Source organism: Taudactylus pleione, unplaced genomic scaffold (genome assembly GCF_031769625.1).
Source record: "Taudactylus pleione unplaced genomic scaffold, aTauple2 ptg000176l, whole genome shotgun sequence".
NCBI classification, from domain to species: Eukaryota; Metazoa; Chordata; class Amphibia; order Anura; family Myobatrachidae; genus Taudactylus; species Taudactylus pleione.
The window spans coordinates 7,263,892-7,276,024 of record NW_028284578.1 but is presented as its reverse complement, the minus strand read 5'-3'; positions in this window follow the sequence as shown (position 1 = coordinate 7,276,024).

The window sequence follows — 12,133 nt, the reverse complement described above, 5'->3', positions numbered from 1 at the left end:
CCAGTTCTTCATCTGTTAGTATTTCTAGTCTGGTTCTTCATCTGTTAGTCCTAGTTCCTAAGAATCTCTTGTCTTCTGTTCCTTCATCTTCTTCCAGTGCCTACCTTTAGCAATACCCTCATAATTCACAATCAACTTCCATGTGCAGGACCTTCACTAGACCATCCAACTTCCTGCCTATAGCCTTTACCCCAACTCTTACTCTAGACCTAAGTCAGGGATCATAAACTAAACCAAAACTGACAAATATATCCTTGCACATGCCTTAGTTGGCAGGGTGATTTCACAATATTAAAAAGAATATAAGCAGCATTATCTCAAAATCCCATTCCAACAACTATCTATGCAATGCTTTATAGAGTAATAAAATATGTCATGCATATTAGTCCCTACCCCTTTGGAGCTTACAGACTAAATTTCCTAATCCACAAGCACTCACACACACACTTACATACTGTATTGCATAAATATGGTAGGGTGATTTTGCCCTATAACAAAGAGGACAAATTGGGTAATCACAAGAGCCCTTTCCAACAATTTATGCAATGTTATAAAGAGAATATGTCATTTATATTAGTCCCTGCCCAATTGGGGCTTACAGTCTAAAATTCATAATGCATAAACGTTCACACACAGTCCATAGCAAACATACATATTTTATAAAAATCCATGTATACCAGGAAGATATTATCACATCTCTACAGTCTAGAACTTGTGTCTATCCTGAGAGTTATCAGTAATTAATAATAATATTAATTACCTGTCTTGGGTCTACTACTCCTGTTGTTCTATCTTAATGATATGCTTTGTAGTAAAGATGACCTTGCAAAAGTCCAAAAATGCAGTTGCTTGGCTGTTGTCCTCACATTTTCAATCATGAAGAAGGCCCTCCTAAAAAAAATTAGAGGTGTGATAATATGTTCCTGATATACATGCATATCTATTCTTATTATTACTATGATTCTTTCTTTATAATGCATAATTAATACACACGATAATGTACAGAAAACACAAATCAACTATAAAAGTCCCTGCCCCAGAGGAACTTACAGTCTAAATTCACTAACAAAAATCTCTGACAAAAACACAAATTTAGTGCTGCATAAATATTGTCAAAGGCCAATGCAGTCCCAGACCCAGATGTCACTTGTTCTAGTCCAGTTAACAAGTTCATCAGTGCCAGGCAGTCTCCATCTTCAATGGTTCCAGTCCAGTTAACAAATTCACCAGTTCCAGTGTGGTCTACAGCGTCAACGCGTCTAGTCCAATTAAGAAGTTCACTGGTTCCAGCCTGGTCTACAGTGTCAACGTTTAACAGCTACCAGTTCCAGATCAGGATCCAGCCCGGTCTGCAGTTCCAATCCGAGGAGCAAGTCCAGTTTTAGACAAGTTACCAGTACCAAGAATCCTTTGGGAGATTGCTCAAAAATCAGTTCTTAAAGAACATCTTACCAACCCGGTTCCCAGATCTTTGTTTTACCGGACCAAGCCCATTTACAGAGATACGCATTACTGGTCCCAGCCCATCTACAGTGATACGCATTAAAGGTCCTAGCCCGATGATAGAGATATGCATTATCAGTCCCAGTCCTATTCCAAAGATACCCATTTACGGTTCAAGCCCAGTTAGAGAAATATGAAGATCGATCCTAGCCCAGTTCCAGAGATACCTATTACCGGTCCTTGCACAGTTATAGAGATATGAATTAACAATTATAGCCCAGTTCCAAAGATATATATTACTGGTCCCAGACTGGTTCCAGAGCTACATGTTGCTGTCTCCAGCCCAGTTACGCAGATATGAATTACCAATCCCAGACTAATTCCAAAGATACGTATTACTTGTTCTGTAAGGTTATAGATATATGCATTGCTTTTTCCAGACCAGTTCTTCATCTGTTAGTATTTCTAGTCTGGTTCTTCATCTGTTAGTCCTAGTTCCTAAGAATCTGTTGTCTTCTGTTCCTTCATCTTCTTCCAGTGCCTACCTTTAGCAATACCCTCATAATTCACAATCAACTTCCATGTGCAGGACCTTCACTAGACCATCCAACTTCCTGCTTATAGCCTTTACCCCAACTCCTACTCTAGACCTAAGTCAGGGATCATAAACTAAACCAAAACTGACAAATATATCCATGCACATGCCTTAGTTGGCAGGGTGATTTCACAATATTAATAAGTATATAAGCAGCATTATCTCAAAATCCCATTCCAACAACTATCTATGCAACGCTTTATAGAGTAATAAAATATGTCATGCATATTAGTCCCTACCCCTTTGGAGCTTACAGACTAAATTTCCTAATCCACAAGCACTCACACACACACTTACATACTGTATTGTATAAATATGGTAGGGTGATTTTGCCCTATAACAAAGAGGACAAATTGGGTAATCACAAGAGCCCTTTCCAACAATTTTTGCAATGTTATATAGAGAATATGTCATTTATATTAGTCCCTGCCCCATTGGGGCTTACAGTCTAAAATTCATAATGCATAAACATTCACACACAGTCCATAGCAAACATACATATTTTATAAAAATCCATGTATACCATGAAGATATTATCACATCTCTACAGTCTAGAACTTGTGTCTATCCTGAGAGTTATCAGTAATTAATAATAATATTAATTACCTGTCTTGGGTCTACTACTCCTGTTGTTCTATCTTAATATATGCTTTGTAGTAAAGATGACCTTGCAAAAGTCCAGAAATGCAGTTGCTTGGCTGTTGTCCTCACATTTTCAATCATGAAGAAGGCCCTCCTAAAAAAAATTAGAGGTGTGATAATATGTTCCTGATATACATGCATATCTATTCTTATTATTACTATGATTCTTTCTTTATAATGCATAACTAATAAACATGATAATGTACAGAAAACACAAATCAACTATAAAAGTCCCTGCCCCAGAGGAGCTTACAGTCTAAATTCACTAACAAAAAATCTCTGACAAAAACACAAATTTAGTGCTGCATAAATATTGTCAATGGCCAATGCAGTCCCAGACCCAGATGTCACTTGCTCTAGTCCAGTTAACAAGTTCATCAGTGCCAGGCAGTCTCCATCTTCAATGCTTCCAGTCCAGTTAACAAATTCACCAGTTCCAGTGTGGTCTACAGCGTCAACGCGTCTAGTCCAATTAAGAAGTTCACTGGTTCCAGCCTGGTCTACAGTGTCAACGGTTAACAGCTACCAGTTCCAGATCAGGATCCAGCCCGGTCTGCAGTTCCAATCCGAGGAGCAAGTCCAGTTTTAGACAAGTTACCAGTACCAAGAATCCTTTGGGAGATTGCTCAAAAATCAGTTCTTAAAGAACATCTTTCCAACCCGGTTCCCAGAGCTTTGTTTTACCGGTCCAAGCCCATTTACAGAGAAACACATTACTGGTCGCAGCCCATCTACAGTGATACGCATTAAAGGTCCTAGCCCGGCGATAGAGATATGCATTATCAGTCCCAGTCCTATTCCAGAGATACCCATTTCCGGTTCCAGCCCGGTTAGAGAAATATGAAGATCGATCCTAGCCCAGTTCCAGAGATACCCATTACCGGTCCCAGCACAGTTATAGAGATATGAATTATCAATCATAGCCCAGTTCCAAAGATATATATTACTGGTCCCAGACTTGTTCCATAGCTACATGTTGCTGTCTCCAGCCCAGTTACGCAGATATGAATTACCAATCCCAGACCAATTCCAAAGGTACTTATTACTTGTTCTGTAAGGTTATAGATATATGCATTGCTTTTCCAGACCAGTTCTTCATCTGTTAGTATTTCTAGTCTGGTTCTTCATCTGTTAGTCCTAGTTCCTAAGAATCTCTTGTCTTCTGTTCCTTCATCTTCTTCCAGTGCCTACCTTTAGCAATACCCTCATAATTCACAATCAACTTCCATGTGCAGGACCTTCACTAGACCATCCAACTTTCTGCCTATAGCCTTTACCCCAACTCTTACTCTAGACCTAATTCAGGGATCATAAACTAAACCAAAACTGACAAATATATCCTTGCACATGCCTTAGTTGGCAGGGTGATTTCACAATATTAAAAAGAATATAAGCAGCATTATCTCAAAATCCCATTCCAACAACTATCTATGCAACGCTTTATAGAGTAATAAAATATGTCATGCATATTATTCCCTACCCCATTGGAGCTTACAGACTAAATTTCCTAATCCACAAGCACTCACACACACACTTACATACTGTATTGCATAAATATGGTAGGGTGATTTTGCCCTATAACAAAGAGGACAAATTGGGTAATCACAAGAGCCCTTTCCAACAATTTATGCAATGTTATAAAGAGAATATGTCATTTATATTAGTCCCTGCCCAATTGGGGCTTACAGTCTAAAATTCATAATGCATAAACGTTCACACACAGTCCATAGCAAACATACATATTTTATAAAAATCCATGTATACCAGGAAGATATTATCACATCTCTACAGTCTAGAACTTGTATCTATCCTGAGAGTTATCAGTAATTAATAATAATATTAATTACCTGTCTTGGGTCTACTACTCCTGTTGTTCTATCTTAATGATATGCTTTGTAGTAAAGATGACCTTGCAAAAGTCCAGAAATGCAGTTGCTTGGCTGTTGTCCTCACATTTTCAATCATGAAGAAGGCCCTCCTAAAAAAAATTAGAGGTGTGATAATATGTTCCTGATATACATGCATATCTATTCTTATTATTACTATGATTCTTTCTTTATAAAGCATAATTAATAAACACGATAATGTACAGAAAACACAAATCAACTATAAAAGTCCCTGCCCCAGAGGAACTTACAGTCTAAATTCACTAACAAAAAATCTCTGACAAAAACACAAATTTAGTGCTGCATAAATATTGTCAAAGGCCAATGCAGTCCCAGACCCAGATGTCACTTGTTCTAGTCCAGTTAACAAGTTCATCAGTGCCAGGCAGTCTCCATCTTCAATGGTTCCAGTCCAGTTAACAAATTCACCAGTTCCAGTGTGGTCTACAGCATCAACGCGTCTAGTCCAATTAAGAAGTTCACTGGTTCCAGCCTGGTCTACAGTGTCAACGGTTAACAGCTACCAGTTCCAGATCAGGATCCAGCCCGGTCTGCAGTTCCAATCCGAGGAGCAAGTCCAGTTTTAGACAAGTTACCAGTACCAAGAATCCTTAGGGAGATTGCTCAAAAATCAGTTCTTAAAGAACATCTTACCAACCCGGTTCCCAGATCTTTGTTTTACCGGACCAAGCCCATTTACAGAGATACGCATTACTGGTCCCAGCCCATCTACAGTGATACGCATTAAAGGTCCTAGCCCGATGATAGAGATATGCATTATCAGTCCCAGTCCTATTCCAGAGATACCCATTTACGGTTCAAGCCCAGCTAGAGAAATATGAAGATCGATCCTAGCCCAGTTCCAGAGATACCTATTACCGGTCCTTGCACAGTTATAGAGATATGAATTAACAATTATAGCCCAGTTCCAAAGATATATATTACTGGTCCCAGACTGGTTCCAGAGCTACATGTTGCTGTCTCCAGCCCAGTTACGCAGATATGAATTACCAATCCCAGACTAATTCCAAAGATACGTATTACTTGTTCTGTAAGTTTATAGATATATGCATTGCTTTTTCCAGACCAGTTCTTCATCTGTTAGTATTTCTAGTCTGGTTCTTCATCTGTTAGTCCTAGTTCCTAAGAATCTGTTGTCTTCTGTTCCTTCATCTTCTTCCAGTGCCTACCTTTAGCAATACCCTCATAATTCACAATCAACTTCCATGTGCAGGACCTTCACTAGACCATCCAACTTCCTGCTTATAGCCTTTACCCCAACTCCTACTCTAGACCTAAGTCAGGGATCATAAACTAAACCAAAACTGACAAATATATCCATGCACATGCCTTAGTTGGCAGGGTGATTTCACAATATTAATAAGTATATAAGCAGCATTATCTCAAAATCCCATTCCAACAACTATCTATGCAATGCTTTACAGAGTAATAAAATATGTCATGCATATTAGTCCCTACCCCTTTGGAGCTTACAGACTAAATTTCCTAATCCACAAGCACTCACACACACACTTACATACTGTATTGTATAAATATGGTAGGGTGATTTTGCCCTATAACAAAGAGGACAAATTGGGTAATCACAAGAGCCCTTTCCAACAATTTTTGCAATGTTATAAAGAGAATATGTCATTTATATTAGTCCCTGCCCCATTGGGGCTTACAGTCTAAAATTCATAATGCATAAACATTCACACACAGTCCATAGCAAACATACATATTTTATAAAAATCCATGTATACCATGAAGATATTATCACATCTCTACAGTCTAGAACTTGTGTCTATCCTGAGAGTTATCAGTAATTAATAATAATATTAATTACCTGTCTTGGGTCTACTACTCCTGTTGTTCTATCTTAATGATATGCTTTGTAGTAAAGATGACCTTGCAAAAGTCCAGAAATGCAGTTGCTTGGCTGTTGTCCTCACATTTTCAATCATGAAGAAGGCCCTCCTAAAAAAAATTAGAGGTGTGATAATATGTTCCTGATATACATGCATATCTATTCTTATTATTACTATGATTCTTTCTTTATAATGCATAACTAATAAACATGATAATGTACAGAAAACACAAATCAACTATAAAAGTCCCTGCCCCAGAGGAGCTTACAGTCTAAATTCACTAACAAAAAATCTCTGACAAAAACACAAATTTAGTGCTGCATAAATATTGTCAATGGCCAATGCAGTCCCAGACCCAGATGTCACTTGCTCTAGTCCAGTTAACAAGTTCATCAGTGCCAGGCAGTCTCCATCTTCAATGCTTCCAGTCCAGTTAACAAATTCACCAGTTCCAGATGTGGTCTACAGCGTCAACGCGTCTAGTCCAATTAAGAAGTTCATTGGTTCCAGCCTGGTCTACAGTGTCAACGGTTAACAGCTACCAGTTCCAGATCAGGATCCAGCCCGGTCTGCAGTTCCAATCCGAGGAGCAAGTCCAGTTTTAGACAAGTTACCAGTACCAAGAATCCTTTGGGAGATTGCTCAAAAATCAGTTCTTAAAGAACATCTTTCCAACCCGGTTCCCAGAGCTTTGTTTTACCGGTCCAAGCCCATTTACAGAGAAACACATTACTGGTCCCAGCCCATCTCCAGTGATACGCATTAAAGGTCCTAGCCCGGCGATAGAGATATGCATTATCAGTCCCAGTCCTATTCCAGAGATACCCATTTCCGGTTCCAGCCCGGTTAGAGAAATATGAAGATCGATCCTAGCCCAGTTCCAGAGATACCCATTACCGGTCCCAGCACAGTTATAGAGATATGAATTATCAATCATAGCCCAGTTCCAAAGATATATATTACTGGTCCCAGACTTGTTCCAGAGCTACATGTTGCTGTCTCCAGCCCAGTTACGCAGATATGAATTACCAATCCCAGACCAATTCCAAAGGTACTTATTACTTGTTCTGTAAGGTTATAGATATATGCATTGCTTTTCCAGACCAGTTCTTCATCTGTTAGTATTTCTAGTCTGGTTCTTCATCTGTTAGTCCTAGTTCCTAAGAATCTCTTGTCTTCTGTTCCTTCATCTTCTTCCAGTGCCTACCTTTAGCAATACCCTCATAACTCACAATCAACTTCCATGTGCAGGACCTTCACTAGACCATCCAACTTCCTGCCTATAGCCTTTACCCCAACTCCTACTCTAGACCTAAGTCAGGGATCATAAACTAAACCAAAACTGACAAATATATCCTTGCACATGCCTTAGTTGGCAGGGAGATTTCACAATATTAATAAGTATATAAGCAGCATTATCTCAAAATCCCATTCCAACAACTAACTATGCAACGCTTTATAGAGTAATAAAATATGTCATGCATATTAGTCCCTACCCAATTGGAGCTTACAGACTAAATTTCCTAATCCACAAGCACTCACACACACACTTACATACTGTATTGCATAAATATGGTATGGTGATTTTTTCCCTATAACAAAGAGGACAAATTGGGTAATCACAAGAGCCCTTTCCAACAATTTATGCAATGTTATAAAGAGAATATGTCATTTATATTAGTCCCTGCCCAATTGGGGCTTACAGTCTAAAATTCATAATGCATAAAAGTTCACACACAGTCCATAGCAAACATACATATTTTATAAAAATCCATGTATACCAGGAAGATATTATCACATCTCTACAGTCTAGAACTTGTGTCTATCCTGAGAGTTATCAGTAATTAATAATAATATTAATTACCTGTCTTGGGTCTACTACTCCTGTTGTTCTATCTTAATGATATGCTTTGTAGTAAAGATGACCTTGCAAAAGTCCAGAAATGCAGTTGCTTGGCTGTTGTCCTCACATTTTCAATCATGAAGAAGGCCCTCCTAAAAAAAAATAGAGGTGTGATAATATGTTCCTGATATACATGCATATCTATTCTTATTATTACTATGATTCTTTCTTTATAATGCATAATTAATAAACACGATAATGTACAGAAAACACAAATCAACTATAAAAGTCCCTGCCCCAGAGGAACTTACAGTCTAAATTCACTAACAAAAAATCTCTGACAAAAACACAAATTTAGTGCTGCATAAATATTGTCAAAGGCCAATGCAGTCCCAGACCCAGATGTCACTTGTTCTAGTCCAGTTAACAAGTTCATCAGTGCCAGGCAGTCTCCATCTTCAATGGTTCCAGTCCAGTTAACAAATTCACCAGTTCCAGTGTGGTCTACAGCGTCAACGCGTCTAGTCCAATTAAGAAGTTCACTGGTTCCAGCCTGGTCTACAGTGTCAACGGTTAACAGCTACCAGTTCCAGATCAGGATCCAGCCCGGTCTGCACTTCCAATCCGAGGAGCAAGTCCAGTTTTAGACAAGTTACCAGTACCAAGAATCCTATGGGAGATTGCTCAAAAATCAGTTCTTAAAGAACATCTTACCAACCCGGTTCCCAGATCTTTGTTTTACCGGACCAAGCCCATTTACAGAGATACGCATTATTGGTCCCAGCCCATCTACAGTGATACGCATTAAAGGTCCTAGCCCGATGATAGAGATATGCATTATCAGTCCCAGTCCTATTCCAGAGATACCCATTTACGGTTCAAGCCCAGTTAGAGAAATATGAAGATCGATCCTAGCCCAGTTCCAGAGATACCTATTACCGGTCCTTGCACAGTTATAGAGATATGAATTAACAATTATAGCCCTGTTCCAAAGATATATATTACTGGTCCCAGACTGGTTCCAGAGCTACATGTTGCTGTCTCCAGCCCAGTTACGCAGATATGAATTACCAATCCCAGACTAATTCCAAAGATACGTATTACTTGTTCTGTAAGGTTATAGATATATGCATTGCTTTTCCAGACCAGTTCTTCATCTGTTAGTATTTCTAGTCTGGTTCTTCATCTGTTAGTCCTAGTTCCTAAGAATCTGTTGTCTTCTGTTCCTTCATCTTCTTCCAGTGCCTACCTTTAGCAATACCCTCATAATTCACAATCAACTTCCATGTGCAGGACCTTCACTAGACCATCCAACTTCCTGCTTATAGCCTTTACCCCAACTCCTACTCTAGACCTAAGTCAGGGATCATAAACTAAACCAAAACTGACAAATATATCCATGCACATGCCTTAGTTGGCAGGGTGATTTCACAATATTAATAAGTATATAAGCAGCATTTTCTCAAAATCCCATTCCAACAACTATCTATGCAACGCTTTATAGAGTAATAAAATATGTCATGCATATTAGTCCCTACCCCTTTGGAGCTTACAGACTAAATTTCCTAATCCACAAGCACTCACACACACACTTACATACTGTATTGTATAAATATGGTAGGGTGATTTTGCCCTATAACAAAGAGGACAAATTGGGTAATCACAAGAGCCCTTTCCAACAATTTATGCAATGTTATTAAGAGAATATGTCATTTATATTAGTCCCTGCCCCATTGGGGCTTACAGTCTAAAATTCATAATGCATAAACATTCACACACAGTCCATAGCAAACATACATATTTTATAAAAATCCATGTATACCATGAAGATATTATCACATCTCTACAGTCTAGAACTTGTGTCTATCCTGAGAGTTATCAGTAATTAATAATAATATTAATTACCTGTCTCGGGTCTACTACTCCTGTTGTTCTATCTTAATGATATGCTTTGTAGTAAAGATGACCTTGCAAAAGTCCAGAAATGCAGTTGCTTGGCTGTTGTCCTCACATTTTCAATCATGAAGAAGGCCCTCCTAAAAAAAATTAGAGGTGTGATAATATGTTCCTGATATACATGCATATCTATTCTTATTATTACTATGATTCTTTCTTTATAATGCATAACTAATAAACATGATAATGTACAGAAAACACAAATCAACTATAAAAGTCCCTGCCCCAGAGGAGCTTACAGTCTAAATTCACTAACAAAAAATCTCTGACAAAAACACAAATTTAGTGCTGCATAAATATTGTCAATGGCCAATGCAGTCCCAGACCCAGATGTCACTTGCTCTAGTCCAGTTAACAAGTTCATCAGTGCCAGGCAGTCTCCATCTTCAATGCTTCCAGTCCAGTTAACAAATTCACCAGTTCCAGTGTGGTCTACAGCGTCAACGCGTCTAGTCCAATTAAGAAGTTCACTGGTTCCAGCCTGGTCTACAGTGTCAACGGTTAACAGCTACCAGTTCCAGATCAGGATCCAGCCCGGTCTGCAGTTCCAATCCGAGGAGCAAGTCCAGTTTTAGACAAGTTACCAGTACCAAGAATCCTTTGGGAGATTGCTCAAAAATCAGTTCTTAAAGAACATCTTTCCAACCCGGTTCCCAGAGCTTTGTTTTACCGGTCCAAGCCCATTTACAGAGAAACACATTACTGGTCCCAGCCCATCTACAGTGATACGCATTAAAGGTCCTAGCCCGGCGATAGAGATATGCATTATCAGTCCCAGTCCTATTCCAGAGATACCCATTTCCGGTTCCAGCCCGGTTAGAGAAATATGAAGATCGATCCAAGCCCAGTTCCAGAGATACCTATTACGGGTCCCAGCACTGTTATAGAGATATGAATTATCAATTATAGCCCTGTTCCAAAGATATATATTACTGGTCCCAGACTGGTTCCAGAGCTACATGTTGCTGTCTCCAGCCCAGTTTTGCAGATATGAATTACCAATCCCAGACCAATTCCAAAGATACGTATTACTTGTTCTGTAAGGTTATAGATATATGCATTGCTTTTTCCAGACCAGTTCTTCATCTGTTAGTATTTCTAGTCTGGTTCTTCATCTGTTAGTCCTAGTTCCTAAGAATCTCTTGTCTTCTGTTCCTTCATCTTCTTCCAGTGCCTACCTTTAGCAATACCCTCATAATTCACAATCAACTTCCATGTGCAGGACCTTCACTAGACCATCCAACTTCCTGCTTATAGCCTTTACCCCAACTCCTACTCTAGACCTAAGTCAGGGATCATAAACTAAACCAAAACTGACAAATATATCCATGCACATGCCTTAGTTGGCAGGGTGATTTCACAATATTAATAAGTATATAAGCAGCATTATCTCAAAATCCCATTCCAACTACTATCTATGCAACGCTCTATAGAGTAATAAAATATGTCATGCATATTAGTCCCTACCCCTTTGGAGCTTACAGACTAAATTTCCTAATCCACAAGCACTCACACACACACTTACATACTGTATTGTATAAATATGGTAGGGTGATTTTGCCCTATAACAAAGAGGACAAATTGGGTAATCACAAGAGCCCTTTCCAACAATTTTTGCAATGTTATAAAGAGAATATGTCATTTATATTAGTCCCTGCCCCATTGGGGCTTACAGTCTAAAATTCATAATGCATAAACGTTAACACACAGTCCATAGCAAACATACATATTTTATAAAAATCCATGTATACCAGGAAGATATTATCACATCTCTACAGTCTAGAACTTGTGTCTATCCTGAGAGTTATCAGTAATTAATAATAATATTAATTACCTGTCTTGGGTCTACTACTCCTGTTGTTCTATCTTAATGATATGCTTTGTAGTAAAGATGACCTTG